The sequence below is a fragment of the Phyllobates terribilis genome, unplaced genomic scaffold, assembly GCF_046119375.1.
Source record: "Phyllobates terribilis strain yellow unplaced genomic scaffold, ASM4611937v1 Scaffold_11__3_contigs__length_659146591, whole genome shotgun sequence".
Classification (NCBI taxonomy): Eukaryota; Metazoa; Chordata; class Amphibia; order Anura; family Dendrobatidae; genus Phyllobates; species Phyllobates terribilis.
In genome coordinates this window covers 476534472-476559097 of record NW_027362771.1, presented here as the reverse complement: position 1 = coordinate 476559097, position 24626 = coordinate 476534472, and positions in this window count along the sequence as shown.

Below are 24626 nucleotides of genomic sequence, written 5' to 3'. Positions count from 1 at the left end.
AACAGACACACTGATGACACACTGATGGTAAAAACAGACACACTGATGACACACTGATGGTAAAAACAGACACACCGATGACACACTGATGGTAAAAACAGACACACCGATGACACACTGATGGTAAAAACAGACACATGGATGATACATTGATGGTAAAAACAGACACACTGATGACACACTGATGGTAAAAACAGACACACAGTTGACACACTGATGGTAAAAACAGACACACAGATGACACACTGATGGTAAAAACAGACGCACAGATGACACCCTGATGGTAAAAACAGACACACGGATGACACACTGATGGTAAATACAGACACACGGATGACACACTGATGGTAAAAACAGACACACCGATGACACACTGATGGTAAAAACAGACACACCGATGACACACTGATGGTAAAAACAGACACACTGATGGTAAAAACAGACACACGGATGACACACTGATGGTAAAAACAGACACACAGATGACACACTGATGGTAAAAACAGACACACGGATGACACACTGATGGTAAAAACAGACACACCGATGACACACTGATGGTAAAAACAGATACACCGATGACACACTGATGGTAAAAACAGACACACTGATGGTAAAAACAGACACACCGATGACACACTGATGGTAAAAACAGACACACCGATGACACACTGATGGTAAAAACAGACACACCGATGACACACTGATGGTAAAAACAGACACACAGATGACACACTGATGGTAAAAACAGACACACTGATGACACACTGATGGTAAAAACAGACACACCGATGACACACTGATGGTAAAACGGACACACCGATGACACACTGATGGTAAAAACAGACACACCGATGACACACTGATGGTAAAAACAGACGCACCGATGACACACTGATGGTAAAAACAGACACACCGATGACACACTGATGGTAAAAACAGACACACAGATGACACACTGATGGTAAAAACAGACACACTGATGACACACTGATGGTAAAAACAGACACACCGATGACACACTGATGGTAAAACGGACACACCGATGACACACTGATGGTAAAAACAGACACACCGATGACACACTGATGGTAAAAACAGACACACCGATGACACACTGATGGCAAAAACAGACACACCGATGACACACTGATGGTAAAAACAGACACACCGATGTCACACTGATGGTAAAAACAGGCACACCGATGGTAAAAACAGACACACCGATGACACACTGATGGTAAAAACAGACACACAGATGACACACTGATGGTAAAAACAGACACACCGATGACACACTGATCCAAAATACTTATGACACCGCTAGTATTTTTTTCACTTACATGTTTGAACACGGATGTGTGAATGAGGCCTTTTACTTGTCTTGTCAACCCAGGTCTAACCATGAAGTTATCCCCTATCCAATACGACCGCTGGTACCCCACCGATCCCAAGAACTTGGGCCCAAAAAAGCCCTGTGAGAAAGGAGCAGTGGTCGAGCATGGGCACTGCCGTCCCATTCATTTTTACCGGCCTGCCGAAGATAGATGAATGCTGCGTTCAGCTGGTGTTCGGCACTCTCATAAGAAGGAATGGAGCAGCAATGTGCTTGATCAACCACCGCTCCATCTACACAGGGCTCTTGAGAGCTTGGAATGGGTGGGGGTCCCAGCAGTCGGATGGATAGGGGATAACTTTCAAACTTGAGACAACCCCTTTAAACAAGCATTTATCTCTAACAATTTCATGATCCCAAAAATGTTCAGCTCAGATGAATGTAGATTTTAAGCCATACAGTGCATGATGGGAAACAAGTCGTATCATCTACATATACATTGGAACTGCAATGCCAAGAAGGAAAAGTTGTGGACTTATGGAAATCACAAGCTCAATAGACATGCTAAGGAGTACCTACCAAAAAAATAGTCAACTGTTATTAAAAAATAAAAAATGTAATATTATGTGTTTACTTGTTTTAGATACTGACTGATTTAAAAGTCAATATCTATATAAAATGCTTTAATTTGATTTATATAACTATTTTTCAGTGGATGCACACCACCATCTCCATCATATAGGAAGTACTCTGCTGTTAGTGACATAGTTTTACTACACTAGAAGAGCTTTCACTGCCTCTTCACTGCGCTTCTCTGTCCATGACTGTCACATTGCTCTGATCAGTCTTTTCTCACATCAATTAGAGCAGAGAGAAATGTGATAGAGGCGGACAGTGAAGCGATGTGGAGCGGCAGTGAAAACATTTCTAATGAAGTAAAACTATGTTACAAACAATATGCTTGTTAATATGTCTCTTGGCAAATTTCAGTCTCACTTTTTTAGGATTTGCCTTCAACAGTGGTTTTTCCCTCTGTTGTCTTCCACGAAGTCCACTGAGGCCAAGATACTGATGGATGTTGCTTCTGACTCTAATGTACCTTGACCTTGGAGTTCACTTATAATCTCGTTGGAAGTTGTTCTGGGTTCTCTTATTACCATGCGTAATATCCGTCTTTTCAATTTGGCATCAGTTTTCCTCTTGCGGCCACATCCAAGAAGATTGGCTACAGTCCCTTAAACATTAAACTTCGGAATAGTGATGAGCGAGCATCCTCGTTTAACCCTTTAACTGAGCATGCTCGGGTGCTTACTGAGTATCTTCGGCGTGCTCATATATTATGTTTGAGACCTTATGTCTGCATGATTTATGGCTGTTAGACAGCCTCAACACATACAGGGATTGCCTGTTTTTTAGGGAATCCTCACATATGTTGAGGCTGTCTTACAGCTGTAAATCATGCAGACACAGGGTCTCGAACATAATATACTAGCACGCCGAAGATACTAGGTAAGCACCCGAGCATGCTCGATTAAAGGGTTAAATGAGCACGCTCGCTCATCACTACTTAAGAATAATAATTGAAACTGTAGTAACAGGAACATCAAGCAGTTTGAAGATGATCTTATAGCCTTCACCTTTAACATGATTATCTGACGCTGATGTACCTTGACCTTGGAGTTCACTTCTAATCTCGTTGGAAGTTGTTCTGGGTTCTCTGATTACTGTGCGTAATATCTGTCTTTTCAATTTGGCATCAGTTTTCCTCTTGCATCCACATCCAAGAAGATTGGCTACAGTCCCTTAGACATTAAACTTAGTAATAATAATTGCAACTGTAGTAACAGGAACATCAAGCTGTTTGGAGATGATCTTATAACTTTACCTTTAACATGATTGTCTATAACTTTCTTTCTAATGTCCTGTGACAACTCTCTCCTTTCTTTGGTCCATGTTCAGTGTGGTACAGACCATGATACCCAGGGGCGGAACTACCGCCCGTGCAGCCGGTTCATTGAACGGGGGCCCCGAGGGAGAGGGGGCCCCTCCAGCCTCCAGCAGGGCCGCCATCAGGGCATGACTGTCCTGACTCCAGTGTGGGGCCCAGCCGGTAGGGGCCCCCTTGGAGCCCCGTTGGGGGCCCCCTCTTGTGAGTCTCTCTCCTCATGGGGCCCCCGGCCCCATGCTAAGCGCCGGGTCCGGGACATCTCAGCGCTGCGCTGCGCTCCTGCGGCAGCGCCTTCATGATTCCCCTGATTTCCCCTGAGAACCTAGTGTCAGCGATTTGGACGAGCGCCAGGATTCTGCAGGGATCGCATGGGGGTAAGTATAACAAGTTTTGTTTTTTTCAAAATACAATTTACTAGGAGTGGGGGGAATGGGAGGTGTGTGTGTGTGTGTGTGTGTGTGTGTGTGTGTGTGTGTGTGTGTGTGTGTGTGAGATAAGAGATGCACATGGGGGGGGATGATAAAAGATGCACATGGGGTGGGGGGAGATGATAAAAGATGCACATGGGGTGGGGGGGATGAGAGAGGTGCACATGTGGGGGGAGGGGGATGAGAGAGGTGCACGTGGGGGGAGGGGGATGAGAGAGGTGCACGTGGGGGGAGGGGGGGAGATGATAAAAGATGCACATGGGGTGGGGGGAATGAGAGAGGTGCACATGTGGGGGGGGGATAAGAGATGCACATGGGGGGAGATAAGAGATGCACATGGGGGGGAGATAAGAGATGCACATGGGGGGGAGATAAGAGATGCACATGGGGGGAGATAAGAGATGCACATGGGGGGGAGATAAGAGATGCACATGGCGGGGGATGAGAGATGTGCACATGTGGGGGGGATGAGAGATGCACATGGGGGGGATGAGAGATGCACATGGGGGGGATGAGAGAGGGGCACATGTGGGGGAGGGGGATGAGAGAGGGGCACATGTGGGGGAGGGGGATGAGAGAGGGGCACATGTGGGGGAGGGGGATGAGAGATGTGCACATGGGGGGGTGGTGAGAGCTGCTCATGGGGGGGTGAGAGCTGCACATGGGGGAATTGGGAGAAAATGAGCTGCACATGGGGGAATTAGGAGTAGGGGGATAATGAGCTGCACATAATGAATGTGGGGTGGGGGAGAGTAAATGATAAATGACGATGGGGTGGGGAGAGCACGGACATGATATAATGAATTGGGGCAGGGGGTGCATGTAAATAATGAATGCGGGGAGCAGGAAGTATAGAGTAGAGGTTCTAATTAAATTATATATTAAGTGCCTATTTACAGTTAATGGGGGCACCTTGGTGGATTACAATTTATATTTGGAATGGTAGGTTGCATAATAACTAACCATATATTGATGGTGGATGCACGTCTGTATTCAGCTGCGTAATGTAGAAGTTGGGGAATGTGCTCTAGATAACTGTGTTATTTTATGCAGAGACGAGTCCTGGCTGGAAGACGTGATGGCGGTCTGTGCTGGATGAAGGAGGAAAGCGTAGCTGAAGGACTTCACCTAGAGACGTCACCAGTGAGTCAGTGCATTACATGTACACTTACACTATATACTATGTACCGGGCTCCTGTGTATAATGTCACTGGTGATCACTGTATTACCTGTACACTGACACTATATACAGAGCTCCTGTGTATAATGTCACTGGTGATCACTGTATTACCTGTACACTGACACTATATACAGAGCTCCTGTGTATAATGTCACTGGTGATCACTGTATTACCTGTACACTGACAATATATACAGAGCTCCTGTGTATAATGTCACTGGTGATCCCTGTATTACCTGTACACTATATACAGAGCTCCTGTGTATAATGTCACTGGTGATCCCTGTATTACCTGTACACTATATACAGAGCTCCTGTGTATAATGTCACTGGTGATCACTGTATTACCTGTACACTGACACTATATACAGAGCTCCTGTGTATAATGTCACTGGTGATCACTGTATTACCTGTACACTGACAATATATACAGAGCTCCTGTGTATAATGTCACTGGTGATCCATGTATTACCTGTACACTATATACAGAGCTCCTGTGTATAATGTCACTGGTGATCCCTGTATTACCTGTACACTATATACAGAGCTCCTGTGTATAATGTCACTGGTGATCACTGTATTACCTGTACACTGACACTATATACAGAGCTCCTGTGTATAATGTCACTGGTGATCACTAGATTACCTGGACACTTACATTATACATACCATGTATAGAGCTCCTGTGTATAATGACACTTATGGTAATATTAGTAATGTGGTGGTAATATTAGTAATGTGGTGGTAATATGTGGTCTGGTCATGGTGTGGCAGTTTTTCTCCCTTCTGTGTGGTATTATTCGGTCACTATGTTGTGGTAATATGTGGTCTGGTCATGGTGTGGCGGTATTCCCTGTATGTGGTATTATTGGTCATTTAAAAAAAAAATGTATATGACACATTCCCTTAAAGAAAACTAAATAAAAATATATCTAAAAAGAGTATTGGATATTTTAAGAAAATTTTAATAGGTTAGAGTAGGGCCCGGCCAGAAGAGTCTACCTTATCGTAGTGGCAGCTTTAAAAATCTTTTGGCCAAAACAAAAGCTGTTGGCTATGTATGTGGCACCGTCACATGGCCGAACGTCAGGAGAGCCTGGTGGCAGCGACGTGGACGAGCGCCAGGATTCTGCAGTTTTATTTTTCTTAAATACAATTAATTAACTAGGAGTGGGGGGGATGAGAGATGCACATGAGGGGGGGTGAGAGATGCACATGGGGGGGATGAGAGATGCACATGGGGGGGATGAGAGATGCACATGGGGGGGATGAGAGATGCACATGGGGGGGATGAGAGATGCACATGGGGGGGATGAGAGATGCACATGGGGGGGATGAGAGATGCACATGGGGGGGATGAGAGATGCACATGGGGGGGGTGAGAGATGCACATGGGGGGGTGAGAGACGCACATGGGGGGGTGAGAGATGCACATGGGGGGGTGAGAGATGCACGGGGGGGGATGAGAGATGCACGGGGGGGGGATGAGAGATGCATCGGGGGGGTGAGCTGCACATGGGGGGGATGAGAGCTGCACATGGGGGGGTTATGTTTACATAACTTTGTTGCCTTATGAAGTGCAGGGGGGGGGGGCCCCAAAAATTTCTTGCACAGGGGCCCACTACAGTCTGTGTCCGCCCCTGATGATACCAAACAGCACAGTGACTACTTTTCACCCTGTAAATAGGCAGACTGACTGATTACAAGTTTGTAGACCCTTATGATGCTAATTACAGGACACACCCTAGTTTCCCATGTCTCTATGGTCTAATTATTTTCAATCTTTTCTAGGGATACCATCATTTTTGTCCAGGTCATTTTCATAAGTTTTTGTTTTGTTTTTAATTTTCTGTTGAATTACAATTGAAAAGTAATGTCTGATCCTTATTAGTTGATATTCAGTAAATTTAAATTGAAAATTACTTTTGTCAGTTTCAAGTTATTTCAGTGACCATCGTGAGTTTTTCTTAGTTTAACAGAAGAGTACCAACAATTTTGTTCAAGTCTGTAAAAATAAAAAAAGGGGTGATTTTTGATGATAACTAATTTTTAATGATATGCAAATAATGAAAAAAAGGAAAAAAAAAGTCTTGATTTACTCAGTATTGAGTATAATTACCACGGCAGAAATCCTGGCACTTACACGCCTTGGCTTCTAACAATGAGGTTATTGATGGTTGTTTGAGGAATGCTCTGCCACATTCTCCAAAGTGTTAGTTTTTCAACATAACAACATCAGCCCACATTTTGCTGTTGCTGTGAGCAGCCTATGTAGCCTAATCATGCTACCATGGCCTGCAGCATCTCCGGACTATTCTCCCATCGAGCACATCTGGCATGTCATTGGTTAGCAATTGCAAAGGGAACTGCCAGCAGCGGAACTTGATGATTTGCATGACCAAGCGCATTCAGCGTGGCAGAACATTCATCAGATAACCAGTAAAAACCTGATGGTGAAGTGCTTCTAACCAGTGCAGATGTTCGTGAAACCAGACACCACAGTCTTCTGGCCCCTCTCTGTTGCGGTATCCCAGTGACAAGTAGAATTTTGCAGGTATAATCTCATACATTTCTATTCATGACTGGTAAGTACGATATACCATTAGGATGCCAATAATACACCAGTCACTTGGAGAATTTAACACTTAGGTAGTTGTTGTACATTCCCATAGCAGTCGGCACAAATGATTTCTTATACCTTTCCTTCTTGCACCTTAGTAGGATTAGACGGTTACTGAAGGTGCTCCTCTGCCTCATGAACAGCTCATATAATGGGTGTGCACTATTGTTCATTATAGCCAAACATTTCTTCTGAATTCTTTCCTCCACTACCTCCTCAAAAGTGGCAAGATGGTGGCCAACAGTTGAGCTTGAATTCTTGATAAGCTTATTTAGCTTATTAGCATCAGACACTCACACACTATTTACCCAGCATATGATTGCGAAAAAGATGGCACTTGCCACTAAGGACTGGCTGAACATATACAGAGCCTAAACAGTTTGTCACTTTTTGTTGGCTGGCAAAGTCACAATCCTTCTGCTGACAACAAATATCAAAATTCTTGAATGATATCAGAACCCTTTTAAAGGCAAGAACATTTTTAAATATACGGTAACTCTTAGACTAATTAGTCAAAGAAGTTGTATTCTGTCTTGTTTGCAGATAGTGTTGATTGTACATAATGTAAATCAAGATATTTATTCCAACCATCTTTCCTAACCCAGTTTCATAAATAGGAAAAAAGAAGACATTACATTCCTGAAATACTGAAAAGCAAATTTTTTTAGAAACATTAATTTTACATGAAAGAGAGAAGAGAGCAAAAGTCCACATTAGCTTATAGATGTGAGAATATCCTCTAGTTTTCCAAGATAAGAGAGGAGCATACTAATAAAGGGTACCTCCTAGTATATAGAGAAATGCTATAGTGCAGGAGTGCGCACAATGATCATTTTTTTTAATACATTGCATATCACAATCTACAGTGGGCAAATAAGTATTTGATACACTGCCGATTTTGCAAGTTTTCCCACCCACAAATAATGCAGAGGTCTGTAATTTTTATCGTAGGTACACTTCAACTCTGAGAGACAGAATCTTAAGAAAAAATCCAGAAAATCACCTTGTATGATTTTTACATAATTAATTTGCATATTATTGCATTAAATTAGTATTTGATACAATAGAAAAACAGAACTTAATATTTGGTACAGAAACCTTTGTTTGCAATTACAGAGGTCAGACGTTTCCTGTAGTTCTTGACCAAGTTTGCACACACTGCAGCAGGGATTTTGGCCCACTCCTCCATAAAGATCTCCAGATCTTTCAGGATTCGGGGCTGTTGCTGGGCAAAATTGAGTTTCAGCTCCCTCCAAAGATTGTATATTGGGTTCAGGTCTGTAGACTTGCTAGGCCACTACAGGACCTTGAAATGTTTCATTAATGTACTGATAGGGTTTCTGGTAATGTATTTATGTACTGATGGGGGTTCTGGTGATGAATTGTTGTGGGAAATACTTAGTGCAACACAGAGGTAAGAGGGAAAGTGAGCCCAGACACTAGGGAAAGGGAGGAGTGGAGACCTCCTAGTCTGGCCTAGTGTCACCCTGTCTCAGCTACCGTCCCTATATTGGCTCTTCACCAATCACCGCACACGTGCCTCGCCCTGACTTTCCCTGGCGTATGGCTAAGGCTAGGGAAAGAAGGAGATGAGCATTAGTCGATCTCCACTAAACTGTATAGACAACAAGGGTAAACAAAAAGGGGGGAATTGTTTAGCTTTAGAAGACTCCAAAAAAATGCGCACATGGCCTCAAGCTCCAAAGAGGATGAACTACTGCTCTTGCTAAGCCTCACAAGTAGTAATGAATATCACCAGCACCTCCCTCTCAGGCACAGCAAGTATTTATATACCCAGGCCAGGGAGATAATTAGCCAGAGGGACGTAGTCGCTGGGTCCTAGAAACAGCCATCCTCTAGGAAGATGTTTGTAATGCCAAACATAGAGATCTCTTGCAACCAACTGCAGGGCGACTGTCTGTCACCTCTGACACACCTGTGACAGTACCCCCCCTCTACGAGTGGCCTCCGGACACTCAGGACCGGGTTTCTCAGGAAAAGAGATGTCAAATCAACGAACCAATCTGGGAGCGTTCACCTCTGCTGCTGAAACCCACATCCTCTCCTCTGGACCATAACCTTTCCAGTGCACCAAGTATTGTAGAGAACAACATTGGCCTCTGGGAAGATGTTTGTAATGCCAAACGTAGAGATCTCCTGCAACCAACTGCAGAGCGACTGTCTGTCACCTCTGACACACCCGTGACATGCATTTATCTACTGACGGTGGCTCTGGTACCATACTCATGTACTGATGGTGGTTCTGGTGATGTATTCATGTACCGATGGTAGTTCTGGTTACCTATTGATTTACTCACGATGGTTCTGGTACCATATATATGTACTATTGATGGCTTTGGGGTTCTATGTATGTACTGATAATTTTGGTTTCATATTCATGTATTGATGATGGTTGTGGTGATGAATACAGCATGTCCCCCGCAACCACCATCAGTACATGAATACGCCACCAGAACCACTATCCATACAGGAATATGGCACCAGAACCACCATGACTTTTGTTGAAAACTGTGTTGCATGATGTACACAAAAACCATCATACATATCTCTTTATCTATGATGGGGGTTGGTTTACTTGCCATTAGGGTATCTGCCAAATGCTGGACACCTTAATTGAAACCAAATGACCCCCATTATAGTTAAACTATGATAGTTTCCATGACTATCCTTGGGTCTAACATTTAAAATTTAGGCTGTCTGAGATGAATATCACTATTTGTCCCTTGTATTGTGTAAATGTTCCACAAACAATATTCAATCAAATTTAACTGTGAAGACCCACTCCCTCTTGAGCCTTAGCCCTAAAGAATACCACTTTTTTTTTTACTTTGCTGGTATCAATTCCAGTGGAAGCAGTCAGCAGAGCTTGTTACCTGACCCAGCGGAGGAGGAAAGGGGGGTGCATTAGGGGTCCTATTACCTTAGTCTCCCATTCCTTTACTTGGGTGCCGAGGATTCTTCGGGGGAGGAGGGGCACCATTGGCTTCATCTGCCTAGGGCACCAAAATACCTTGTCCCGGCCCTGTATATGACTTGTCCTATGGACAGATCCTCCCACCTGAGTTGTAGATATATGCAGCTCCTCCAAAGTGACCATGGGCCTCTTGGCTGCTTCTCTAATTAGTGTTCTTCTTGCTTGGGATGTCAGTTTAGGTGGACGGCCATGTCTTGGTAGGGTTGCAGTTGTACCATACTCCTTCCATTTTGGAATGATGTATTAAACAGTGCTCCGTGAGATGTTCAGAGCTTTGGCTATTTTTTATAACCTAACCATGTTTTACTAGTATCCACAACTTTATCCCTGACCTGACTGGTGTGTTCTTTGGCTTTCCTGATGCTGTTTGATCCCTACTGTTCGCAAACAAACCTCTGAGCCCTGACAGAACAGCTGTAGTTATACTGAGAATAAATTACACACAGGTGGACACAAATTACTAATTATGTGACTTCTGAAGGCAATTGGTCACTCAGGATTTTATTTAGGGGTATCTGACTAAGAGGGGCTGAATACAAATGCACGTAAAAACTTTCAGTTTTATATTTTTTAAATTATTAGAAAACAATTTATCATTTTCTCTACACTTCACAAATGCTTGCTACTTTGTGTTGGTATATCATGTAAAATCCCAATAAAATACATTTACGTTTGAGGGTGTAACATGAAAAAATGTGTAAAAGCTCACGGGGTATGAATACTTTTTTAAGGCACATATATATATATTCTCACATGTCACAAAATATCCTTTCTTTCTTCCCATGAAGCCCCCCTCACCCCTTCCTTCCACCACTTGTCCATACAAGAGCTGTCTCCATGAAAATCTCAGCACAAAGCCCCAATTAGCACACTCATGAGTAAGGCCTCGTACGCAAACAAATCCCAGCCAAGAAGTGTCACCAGCCTAATTAAAAAGACATCTTTCTCCCTGGCAGACGCAGGGGGTGATTAGTTGCAGGATTGCAATAATTTGCATGCAACTATTGAAGTTGCTTCCCGAGCTTCAAAAGAAAATCTATAGAAACGCTGACTCCGATACAAAATATGGAATATCTAAAGTTCCATACATCCGGTAATGATGGGAACCATATTTTTAGGGGCAGGGTCAGCTAGGGAACGATAGGGATATTTTTCTGTCGCTGAAAAAAACCTCAGTGGAGCTGTAGTGCAAAAGCACAAGAATAGCAGACGGCAACTATGCAATGTGTGGTCTCTAAATTAAGGTAAAATCATAATAGAAAAAATGGGATCACTTTTGGGCTTCTGGGGTCAACGAGCGATAAGTTATCCTAAAAAACAGGTTTTTAATACAAACATGAAGGTTGGAGTCCAGCCCCTGTGATGTCAGCACAGGGGGTGTGTGGGCAGCTCTTCCCCTTCGGCATAAAAGAGACTAGGGAAGATTGATAGATACTCAATGCAGGGAGCATATGTATCAAAAGCAAGGGGTCACGTTCCGCTGAATGGTAATAAGGAGAGCTCCCCTCCAGCTACATTGAATCATTGCAGCGATCTTTATAGAGTAAGTTTCTTCCATAACCCCTTTACCCCCCAGGGTGGTTTGCACGTTAATGACCAGGCTAATTTTTACAATTCTGACCACTGTCACTTTATGAGGTAATTACTCTGAAACGCTTCAATGGATCCCACTGATTCTGAGATTGTTTTTCCATGACATATTGTACTTCATGATAGTGGTAACATTTCTTCGATATCATTTGCGTTTATATGTGAAAAAATCAGAAATTTGGCAAAAATTTCACAATTTTCAAAATTTTAATTTTTATGCCCTTAAATCAGAGAGATATGTCACACAAAATAGTTAATAAATAACATTTACCACATATCTACTTTACATCAGCACAATTTTGGAAGCAAAATTTTTTTTACTAGTGCGCTATAAGGGTTAAAAGTTGATCAGCGATTTCTCATTTTTCCAACGGAATTTACAAAACCATTTTTTTAGGGACCACAGCACATTTGAAGAGACTTTGAGGGGCCTTCATGACAGAAAATACCCAAAAGTGACACCATTCTAAAAACTGCACCCCTCAAGGTACTCAAAACTACATTCAAGAAGTTTATTAACCCTTCATGTGCTTCACAGAAATTTTTGGAATGGGGAAGAAAAAAATGAACATTTAACTTTTTTCACAAAAATGTTACTTTAGACCTCAATTTTTTTATTTTTGCAGGGGTAACAGGATAAAATGGACCCCAAAATTTGTTGTGCAATTTCCCCTGAGCACACAGATACCACATACATGGGGAAAAAACAGTGTTTGGGCGCACGGCAGGGCTCTGAAGGGAAGGAGCGCCATTTGACTTTTTTAATGTAAAATTTGCTTGAATAATTAGCGGGCGCCATGTTGCGTTTGGAGAGCCCCTGATGTGCCTAAACAATGGAATCCCCCACAAGTGACACCATTTTGGAACTAGACCCCCCAGGGAACGTATCTAGATGTGTGGTGAGCACCTTGAACCCACCAGGTGCTTCACAGAAGTTTATAACATGGAGCCGTGAAAATAAAATTTTCACAATTTTCCCACAAAAATGTTTTTCAGCCCCCAGTTTTGCATTTTGATAAGGGTAACAGGAGAAATTGCACCATGCAACTTGTTGTGCAATCTCTCCTGAGTAAGCTGATACCCCATATGTGGGGGAAAACCACTGCTTGGGCGCACGGCAGGGTTCGGAAGGGAAGGAGCACCATTTGACTTTTTGAATGTAAAATTTGCTTGAATAATTAGTGGATGTGCCCCTGATGTGCCTAAATAGTGGAAACCCCCCACAATTGACTCCATTCTGGAAACTAGACCCCTCAATAATTTTATCAAGGGGTATAGTGTACATTTTGAACCCAGAGGTACGACAGAATTTGATAACATTAGGTCATCATATTGAATAAGTTGTCATTAGTCTTGAGCACAAGTGCTCGCTACTTGAGTTTGCATCGGGTACTCGGGTATGCACCATGTATCACGGGTGCTCGAGTGACATGCTCGAGTCCCTGCTCCCCATGTTTCACAGTTGTTAGACACCCAAAAAAAAACATGCGGGGATTGCTCGTGCATGGCAGGCGATCCCAGCAACATTTGTTTTGGCCACGAAGCATATGGGGCTGAGGCTCGAACATGTCACTCGAACACCCACGATACTCAGTGAATACACGAGCACCCGATGCAAACTCAAGTAGCGAGCACTTGTGCTCAACACTGGTCGCCATGTAGTCATCTTTTTTTTTTTTTTTACTTTTGAAAAAATCCCAACCCTAACCCCAACCCTAATACAACCCCAACCCTAACCCAAACCCCAACCCTAATAATAATCCAACCCTAATCTTAACCCTAGCCCAACCCTAACCCCAACCCTAACCCCAACCCTAAAACTAGCCCCAACCCTACCTCAACCCTAACCCCAACCCGAACCCTAGCCCCAACCCTACCCTAACCCCAACCCCAACCCTAACCCTAGCCCAACCCTAACCCTTGCCCAACCCTAACCCTTGCCCAACCCTAACCCCAACCCTAACCCCAACCATAACCCCAACACCAACCCTACCCTAGCCCAACCCTAACCCTAGCCCAACCGTAACCACTAAAAGACGCTTTATTTGTAAAGACTAGTTTTTGCATCGCCATATTTTGAGAGCTATAATTTTTCCACATTTTGGCCGACAGTCATGAGATGGCTTGTTTTTTGCGGGACAAGTTGACATTTTTATTGGTACCATTTTTGGGCATGTGACATTTTTTGATCGCTTTCTATTCCGATTTTTGGGAGAAAGAATAAACAAAAACCATCAATTCCGGAATTGTTTTTATGGTTTTTTTTTTATGCCGTTACGCGTGTGGTAAAATTGATAAGGCAGCTTTATTCTTCAGGTCTGAGAGGTAAAACTTTTTTATTTTTTGGATGATGGAGCTGTATGGCGGTTTGTTTTGTTGCAGGACAAGATGACGTTTTCAGTGGTACCATTTTTATTTACATTCGTCTTTTTGATCGCGTGTTATTCCATTTTTTATTTGGCGGTATGATGATGAAGCATTGTTGTTTGCTTCGTTTTTTATTTTATTTTTTTACCGTGTTCGCTAAAGGGGTTAACTAGTTGGACAGTTTTACAGGTCAGGTCGTTCCGGACGCGGTGATACCAAATATGTGTACTTTTATTTGTTTATTTTTTTTCATAATAAATAAATATTATGGGTTCAATATATTTTTATGTTTTGGGGATTATTTTTTAAATTTTTTTTTTTTTAATATTTTTACAATTTTTTTTCTTTTTCACTTTTCTACTTTTTTTTTACTCTTACACATTGTCCCACTATGGGACTTTCACTTTTAGCGTGCCTGATCGGCGGCATGGCATAGAGAGCAGCAGCTCCCTTTGTCATGCAGCCTGTCAGTGCTGCACACAGGGGGACATTACTTTTGTCATGCACTGCGCATGACCAAAGTAACGTCCAGCCTCCTGGTGACCCGGATGTTGTCATGACGACATCGGGTCGTCATGACAACATCCGGAAGCCGCCGCAACATCGCTGGACGCCGGCAGGAAAGGTGAGTATAGCGATCACCTCCCCCCTTGCCACAGCAATGCTGCAATCGACTTCGATCGCAGCATTGCGGGGGTTAATGTGCAGGGAGTGATGCGGGACATAGCACCAGGTGTCAGCTGTGACAATTAGCTGACACCCGGCGGCGATCGCACCGCTTGTGTGCGGGCGCAATCGCCGCACGCGTAATAGTACGTAGCTGGTCCATAATGCCCAGGGCGCAGCTACGTACTATTACTGATGAGGTCGGAAAGGGGTTAATCCTTATTATTTTGTGCAACTGTATATTCTGTATTGTAATGTATCCTTTGTAAAATCTTGTATATTTTTCTTAAACACTGCCTCCCTTTTGGATTCAACATAAAATGTAATAGTTCTGTTTCTTCTGTTCTGTAATCGCGCCCTCTCCCAAAGCCATACACTACCAGAAAGCAGGCGCCCACCCAGGCCTGTATTATATTTCAAATCTGGATGGTGGTGGCAGAGAATATTAATAATTGGGCCATCGTGAAGCTGACAGTGACTGTATGGAGGGCTAAACACGTATTCCATGCGTTGGAATCCAGAAGTGTAACGCCATTCGCTCACTGGTCGCTTGCCGATACCTAAGCAGTGAGTAGTCTGGATCGTGACACAGTGACTGCACGGTGAGATATTGCGTGATCTCCCTGCTGTTGTCGCTGTGGGAATCCCTGAAAAATTGGTGGCAGAGGTGGGATATTACAGACCATCAGTGGCTGGATTGAGCAATCATTCCTGTCACTGAAAACTTGCACGGTTTTTGCGAGAATTCTGTGCAGAGTTTTAAGAAATCAGACTCAGTGTTTTAATATTTTCTATCTGGGACATTACTATACATGTAGCAGTTGCATCACTTCTTTTATTTGGCATGCGAAGAGCCCTGGTATCAACAGCAGACGAAGGCCACTCTCACTACCCTCTGTGAGCTGAGACAGATTGACTCCATGGGCAAAAACAAAGCCCAAATGATTTATGAACTGTTGCAAGGTGCTGCAGAGCCCATCCCACAGCAGAGCCCTGATAAAGGGGCAGCCAGCCAAGGCCCGGACAGCGCTGCTGCAGTGGTCCCACCTGTGATCGCCAGCCAGACCCACAGCCAGTGTAGTGTGGACCCCCACCTGCAGATGGCCTTGCAGAAGCTCGCTGCAGACAATCGTGACGGACGACTGCAGCTGATCCTGAAATTCCAGGGGCGAGCAGAGCAACCGGCCAAAGCTAACTGACAGGAGCGATCAGAGCCTCGAGAGGCCGCTGAGCGACAAGCTGACCAAGAGACTGCTGAGCGGCAGTACCAGCTGGAGCTAGCCCGGATTCAGGAGGAGCCAGCCACCCTGCAGATCCATGAGTCCAACAGCACCAACAGCTTTAAACCCCGTCCGGAGCATTTTCCTGTAATGGAAAAGGATGGAGACTTGGACATTTTTCTGCGAATCTTTAAAAAGGCCTTCAGGCAGTATCACCAGCCCACGGACCAGTGGGTAAGGTACTTAACTCCAGGGCTCAGAGGAAAAGCCCTGGAGGTGTTTGCTTCTCTCCCTCGAGAACAAGATGGAGACTACTAGGTCGTCAAGCAGGCCCTGATAAAAAAAAGTGCCAGCTGACTCCGGAGGTTTACCGGAAAAAGTTCAGAGCCCTCCAGCGTGGACCACATGACAGCTACAGTGACGTGGTGGATGGGCTCAGGACCAACTTTGAGCAGTGGGTCCAAGGACTGTCAGTTACCACCTTCGAGGACCTGAAGGATCTGATGGTGAAGGGCCAGTTTCTTCATCTTTATCCTGTGGAGGTGAGACAGTTTATGCTGGACTGGGAGCCAAAGGAAGCTGCCAAAGCAGCCAAGGTCACGGATGCCTATGAGGCCCACCGCACACCCGAGGTGCGGAAGTCAGCTGCCGCCAACTGTAAAGGAGGTAAGCCTACAACCAGCCCCAGTGTTCCAGCCAGCCGGCCCTCATCTTTCAGCTCTTAGACTGTACTTGACTCCCATAAGTGCTATATTTGTGACCAAACGGGTCACATCAGCCTTGTCTGCCCGGAGAGGCAGAAGATGGACCCCACACCTGAGGTCTCAGGGCCTACTGCAGCCATTCTTTTTGTGGGTGGAGCGGTTGGCCGGGCCAAGGAGAACTTACAACCGGTTACTGTGGGCAACACTGTTACTGTTGGCCTTAAGGACACTGGCACAGAACGTACCCTCATCCGCCCTGAGTTCATGTTACCAGAGGAACTCATTCCTGGGAAGACCCTGACTGTCATCAGGTTTGGGGGTGTTCGCCGTCCTATACCGATGGCCCGAGTTTTCCTGGACTGGGGGTTAAGGGAAGTGGGGGTGTCGGAGAATCTCCCCACTAATGTGCTTTGGGATCTGATCTGGGATGGTTGGTTGCCCGATATAACTCTAACAACCTCCCAGATCTGATATGTCATATAATGCCACTGTTAATAATGTCAATGTGATGCATAAATCCGTGACACAGTGACGGCACGGTGAGATATTGTGTGATCTCCCCGGTGTTGTCGCTGTGGGAATCCCTGACATCACATATGATAGATAAAGCCTCCCATGCTGTCACGGGTGTATCAGAGGTGACAGACAGTCGCCCTGCAGTTGGTTGCAGGAGATCTCTACGTTTGGCATTACAGACATCTTCTTAAATGAGAGGCTGTCTCTAGGACCTAGCGGCTACCTCCCTCTGGTAATTAGCTCCCTGGCCTGGGTGTACATATAACTGGTGTGTCTGAGAGGGAGGTGCAGGCTATATTAATTTCTACTTGTGAAGGCTTAGCAAGAGCAGTACTTCGTCCTCTCTGGAGCTTGAGGCCGAGTTCGCATTTGTCTGGAGTCGTCTAAAGCTAAGCATTCTCCCCGTTTGTCTACCCTTGTTGTCTATAGAGTTTAGTGGAGATCGACTAATGCTCATCTCCTCCCATCCCTAGCCTTAGCCATACGCCAGGGAAAGACAGGGCGAGGCCCATGTGCGGCGATAGCTGAAAAGGCAATATAGGGACAGTAGTTGAGACAGGGTGACACTAGACCAGACTAGGAGATCTCCACTTCCCCCTTTCGCGTAGTGTCTGGGCTCCCTTTCCCTCTTTCCTCTGTTTTGCACTAGTCTTTTCCACACCTGGCGTGACACATGAATAAACCAATCCTCCAATATTTTTGCGGGCACCCACAGAGGAGGTAATGACAAGCTTAGGAAGCCGACAGTCCATTGACGTACGTAACAAGGTGACCGGAGGGTCCCAACCTGGCTTCTCTGAATATTTTCATGGGCTCAAGATGACCGGAGGGTCTCAACTTGGCTTCTCCGAACATATCTATGGGTTACAGGTGACCGAAGGGTCCCAATCTGACTACCCCAAACATATCCATGAGTTCCAGGTGACCGGAGGGTCCCAACTTGGCTACCCCAAACATTTCCATGGGACCAGGTGACTGGGGGGTCTCAACCTGGTTTCCCCAAACGTATACGTGGGGTCAGGTAACCAGAGGGTCACAATCCTAGCTTCCCCAAATGTACTCATGGGTTCAGTGATATTCAATGGAACAGATCTGTGTTCTTTCAGCTGGGGCCGTGGTCTCCTAAGCTGACATCTTGTAGGAGGTCAAATCTGTGTCCCTCTTGATGGAACCATGTTGTCCTAGCTGTTGCTCTGGTAATTCACTCAGATTCTTCTTTCAGAATGATAGAAATCCCTTTTTATACCAACATCTGTGGCTTAGGTCATCATCCACAGGTCAGGAGGGAGGTGGAATGAGTTTAGCGCTCATTGAGCATTTAATCAATCTGCATAGTTTGTCATTCTCTGTTTTATGAGTCAAAAAACTACAGGGCTCACACAGTGGTCAATCAACATATTTACCAAACATCCATTGTTCAATGACCCTGCTTCCCTGTCTTGCAAAGTTACCAGACAATAAGTTGCAGTAAATATCAACTCAAATGTCAACATCCATACTTATACTAACTAGTCTGTGTTTCTTTACCAACCAAACCAAAGAAAAACACATAAATTCAAAAGTCAACATAAAGATAATAGCGTATGTTTCCTGGCCCACTTTATTTACGTCTGGATAATTAAGATTAAATGCTGTGTCATTACAGACCATACGACGGCAACATTTCGGTCCAATTGAGGAAATTTCTCAAGCTTGAGAAACGTTGCAGCCACAATGAGCTATTAAATTTTTCAAACTTTCTATTTTGGGAGTGCCGCCTTCATTTTTTATGTAGATAGATAGATTGTATTATTCTATTTTTATTGTATCTTTTTATTTTATTCAGATTATATTATGATCATGGGTCCTGAGCTCACTCACATCTCATGATCACTTTAGCATCTGGAATTGCCTTGTTAATTCTGTTAGATATTAAATAGTAAATCTTGTTTGAAGGGACCTGGTGCTAAGAAAGTTACTATTCGGATCATTTTTTGATTTACTGCGCTCTGGTGTGCTATTAATTATGGATACTTAGTCCAGCAGCTAAAAACTTTAGTCATATTCTCAGCAGATGTTCCAAAATCGTGATTTACAGATGTCATATCAAGAAGCTGAGTCTCTATTTAATTTCTGAAAATTGCGCTGTGAATATGATCAATGAATGACGCCATCACCACTTTGGACTGCTAAAAGGAGTCAGTCAGCAGGTATTTGCTATTTAATCTGAGAGGAGTATAATGTTGGGGATAAGAGCCTGATTCCAGGGATATGTCACTTATTAGGCTGTTTGTTGTAGTTTCAATACAATCAGTGTCTTATCAGCAGAAGATTTTCACTGCAGGACTACAGTGGGTACGGAAAGTATTCAGACCCCTTTAAATTTTTCACTCTTTGTTTCATTGCAGCCATTTGGTAAATTCTAAACAGTTCAAGGATTATGGAGGCCATTGTGCTCTTAGGAACCTAGAGTAATGCAAAAATTCTTTTGTAACCTTGGCCAGATATGTGTCTTGCCACAATTCTGTCTCTGAGCTCCTTGGGCAGTTCCTTTGAGCTAATGATTCTCATTTGGTCTGACATGCACTGTGAGCTGTGAGGTCTTATATAGACAGGTGTGTGCCTTTCCAAATCAAGTCCTATCAGTTTAATTAAACATAGCTGGACTCCAATGAAGGAGTAGAACCATCTCAAGGCGGATCACAAGAAAATGGACAGCATGTGACTTAAATATGAGTGCAAAGGGTCTGAATACTTATGACCATGTAATATTTCAGTTTTTCTTTTTTAATAAATTTGCAAAAATTTCTACATTTCTGTTTTTTTTTTCAGTCAAGATGGGGTGCAGAGTGTACATTAATGAGAAAAAAATGAACTTTTTAGAATTTACCAAATGGCTGCAATGAAACAAAAAGTGAAACATTTAAAGGGGTCTGAATACTTTCCGTACCCACTGTATATCTCAGGTGCAGACCAGTCAAGCTAACCTGTGTAACCCCACCCCTACCACTGAGTGGCAGCTCACTTACAATGCACACAGTGTACACAGGAAGCTGCCAATCAGGGGTGTGGGCAGGGGGTTATACACAGTTCAGCATTCTGACCACTGCTACATCTACAGTAGAAAAAAGAGGGATTCTATCAAAACTGCATCAAGCAGCCCAGTAAGTGATACATCACTGGGATCAGATTCTATGTCACTACATTATACTGCTCTCAGACTACATAGCAAAAACCTGATAGATTCCCTTTAAAGTACTCTCATCATGTTGTTCAGCCTTTGTACTGTATGTGCACAATCATAGTGTTTGATCATTCTGCCAAGCTGGAATCATGGCATGTGTTCATTTCACAATTATAGCCCCCCCAAAATATAACTATCCTAGAAACTAGTGATACACTAGGTAGGGATTTGGAGAATTTCTTTTAAAATGAGTTTGTAAGCACAAAATGTTTAAACCATGCACAGGAGGAGGGCAAAGATAGATGGAAATCAAGTAGGTGGGAAGGTGCATTGAACTGTTTGGTCACCAAGCGCTTGTGCTTGGTTTGAACATTTTTTTCTGACATTCTCCCTTTAAGCATACATTACATGATTGGTACACATGAGGCATATCTATGTAAAAGGTTTCAGTTTTTGATATACATATGAAGTGGAAAGTTACTCAATGGCATGCATGATATTTATTAAGCATGGAGCCACTACTTTTCATGTTTTTTTCTTTTTCAGTCATTTTTTTAAATTCTATTGTCTGATTTGTGACAAGTTTATACAATCTGCATTATTTTTTTCTGTGGGAAACTATGCAGTTTGGGCAATTTTTTTGCTGCTAAACCTAATTGATCTCAATGGAAAAAAAACTGCTATAAAATCGCTTAAAGAATTGACATGCTGCATTTAGAAAAAAAAACATACAAAGAAAGAAAATGTGAATCAGATTTTAGAAATCTCAATATTTTGAGTGCACATTTCCAGAAAAAACGCAAAAACAATGTTACAGGTGAAGAAGTCCAAAATTTTTGTTGCAGTTTTTTTCTGCATGAAATACATACACTATGGCCAGAAATCTGCAGCAGAAAAACTGTGCGTTTTTAATGTTTTGGGTGCATTTTTTCAAGCATTTTTTAGTGCTGAGCCTCATTCATTAAAGTGTGGAAAAACAGCAGTAAAATCCTGAAAGAGCCGCCATGTTGTGTTTAAAATAATAAAAATGTACGTCAAGTAAAAGAAAAAAAACACACATAAAAGGAATAAAACGCAGTGAACAAGATTTCTAAAATGTCATACTAAAAAAAACTGGGAGAGGAAGCTGAAAATCAGCAGAAAAAGACGATCCATAATGTCCATTAGTATAAAAATATAAACTTTATTAATCACATATGAAAAAGTAAAAGGGAGAATGCTAGGATACATATATCCAAATAAAATCAGAAAAAGGACGGCACAGGAGTGGAAATACCTGGATGTATAATAATGTGAATAGTACATACATGTATATACTGGTCAAACAGAATGCTGGTGCAGCTAACACCATGAATAGCTAATCAGTTAAGTACCAGCACAAATGCCCAAAGCAATATAGCAGACATAATAATATCATGAATTCAAAGGGTATATATAAGACAAATATAAGATACCTAAGTGGCTGTAGACCAGTGTCAGGATTTCACTGCCGCACACGTCTCCCCGACGCGCGTTTCGGCATGAGCCTTTCTCAAGGGGTACCAATAAAACGCCGCCTGCCTTATATAGGAAGCCTCCATTAGAATTTAACAGGCCTCAAAAGCGTAATATTGCCACCCATCCAGGAAGCGACGTCTATTCTCATCATTGAGGGACCATAGTGACGCGGTATTGTAACCGCCCATCCCCATACCACGCCAACAACATCATAGATGCTCACAGCGTCGCTCAATCGCGCCGGACCAGAAATGACAAAAGAACCATCGCTATGGATACAGCAAGTCTCTGCGTGTACCTGGAAGTGACGCAGGCCACGTCATCGTAACCAGGATGCAAGACGGCGTCGGCATCAATGCTGGCCACAATGGGACAGCTGATGATGCCAAGATGCTTGTTGTTTATTGGACGATCAGTCTTCTAGATAGTCTATTTTTGGCAGCAATATGGATACATATGTGAAATATAGTTTGGTCATTAATACACTGCTTTTGTTCTTCAGTCATTCATGTGTAAAACAAAAAACTTGACAGAAAAAAAACATCAAAAACACTGTGGGGCTGATTCTTCCAAGTGTTTACATCAGACGTCTGGCATAAGACACTTTGGAAAGCCAACATGTTTGTACAATGCGGGAGCATGGATGGGATGGGGCATGGTGGTGCCCAGCCACCGAATTCATCAAAAGTTACACCATTACAGGAGTAACATCTCTGGCCAGGCGCAACGCCATTGAGTAGATGAGCTAAATTTATTAAGTGGCATGCGCGTCTTAAAGGAAATCTGTCATGTCAAAAACTGTTATGAACCTGCAGATATGGGGTTAATCAGCAAGCTAATAGCACTCTGAAACTTTTAGCTTTCAGTCAGGGAGTTGCTGCTTCAGTCACCGCTCAGCACATAGTGAGCAGCAGCTGTAGCCATGCCCCCTGGCACTCAGCTCAGCAGTGCATCGCCGGCTGTCAGTCAGTGCCGGGGTGTTGTTACAGCCACCAATCACTATGTACTGAGCGGTGACTGAAGCTGCACTTCCATGACTGAAAGCCAGAGGCTGCTGGGAAGAATAAAGTTAATTTCCTCCCAGTAGCCGGGCTTTCAGTGTGGCAACCACGCAGCTTTAGAAGTGCAGATTAACCCAATATCAGCAGCCTAATAATGTTTATTGACAGGACAGTTCTCTTTAATGAATTCGGCACATCTTACACCACTACGCTCTTCATTAAGACTAGAGTGTACAACGCCGGTCTTAGTGAATCGGCCCTTATGTGTGAAGAAATCCAAAGTCCTTATATTAGTTCAGACCAGTCATACACTGTAAAAACATTTTTTACTGGGTAAAATTTATGCCAAGTTCACAAATTACATAGTTTTGTGAATTTACACACCTATAAATTGTGCAAACCAAATAAAGGAAGATTCCAAGAAAAAACTAAAGCATACATAGTCTCCAATATACAGTATGAGCCTACATATAGCTGCCTATATACAGTATGAGCCCCCATATAGCCTCCTATATAGAGTATGAGCCCCCACATAGCTGCCTATATACAGTATGAGCCCCCATTATAGCCTCCTATATACAGTATGAGCCCTCATATAGCCTCCTATATACAGTATGAGCCTGCACATAGCCTCCTATATACAGTATGAGCCCCCACATAGCCTCCTATATACAGTATGAGCCCTCACATAGCTCCCTATATACAATGTAAGCCCCCACATAGCCTCCTATATACAGTATGAGCCACCACATAGCCTCCTATATACAGTATGAGCCCTCACATAGCTCCCTATATACAGTGTGAGCTCCCACATAGCCTCCTGTATTCAGTATGAGCCTGCACATAGCACATGAGCCTAAGAACTTGCAGCTAACTACCTGCCTGTTCTGCCAGCCGCCAATCTCTGCCTGCTCAGAGAGGTCACAGACCGCTCCTGCCACCAATTCTGTGGTTTCCATTGACATCATGTAGACAGAATAGCTGTATCTCTTCCGCTCTTCTCTGCTGAAGGGACGTGACTGCCGCTGTCATGCTGATGACAAGTGGCACCCCACTGCCTAATTGCAGGACGCCAGCTGTCAATCAGCATGATGTCAGCAGTCACGCCCCATCGATATGTAAGGGGGAAGACCGGGGTGTAAGTACTTTCAGAACAAGGGATCTGGAACTGCCGGGGCCATACCTCTGGTTGCAGGGGAAGACAGACTGCGAGCACAGGAGTCAGATGACTGGGAAGCTGGGGGCGTGTCCAGAGTGAGAGCTGGGAGGTCAGGTGACCGGAAAACTGATGGCGTGGCTAGAGAGAAGGGGGAGACGAGGACTTTTGCGCGGGAAAGCAGCAGGAGAGTCCCGCTCAGGAAGCAGTGTGAGAGGGTCCAGGCTACTGGCTCCAAAC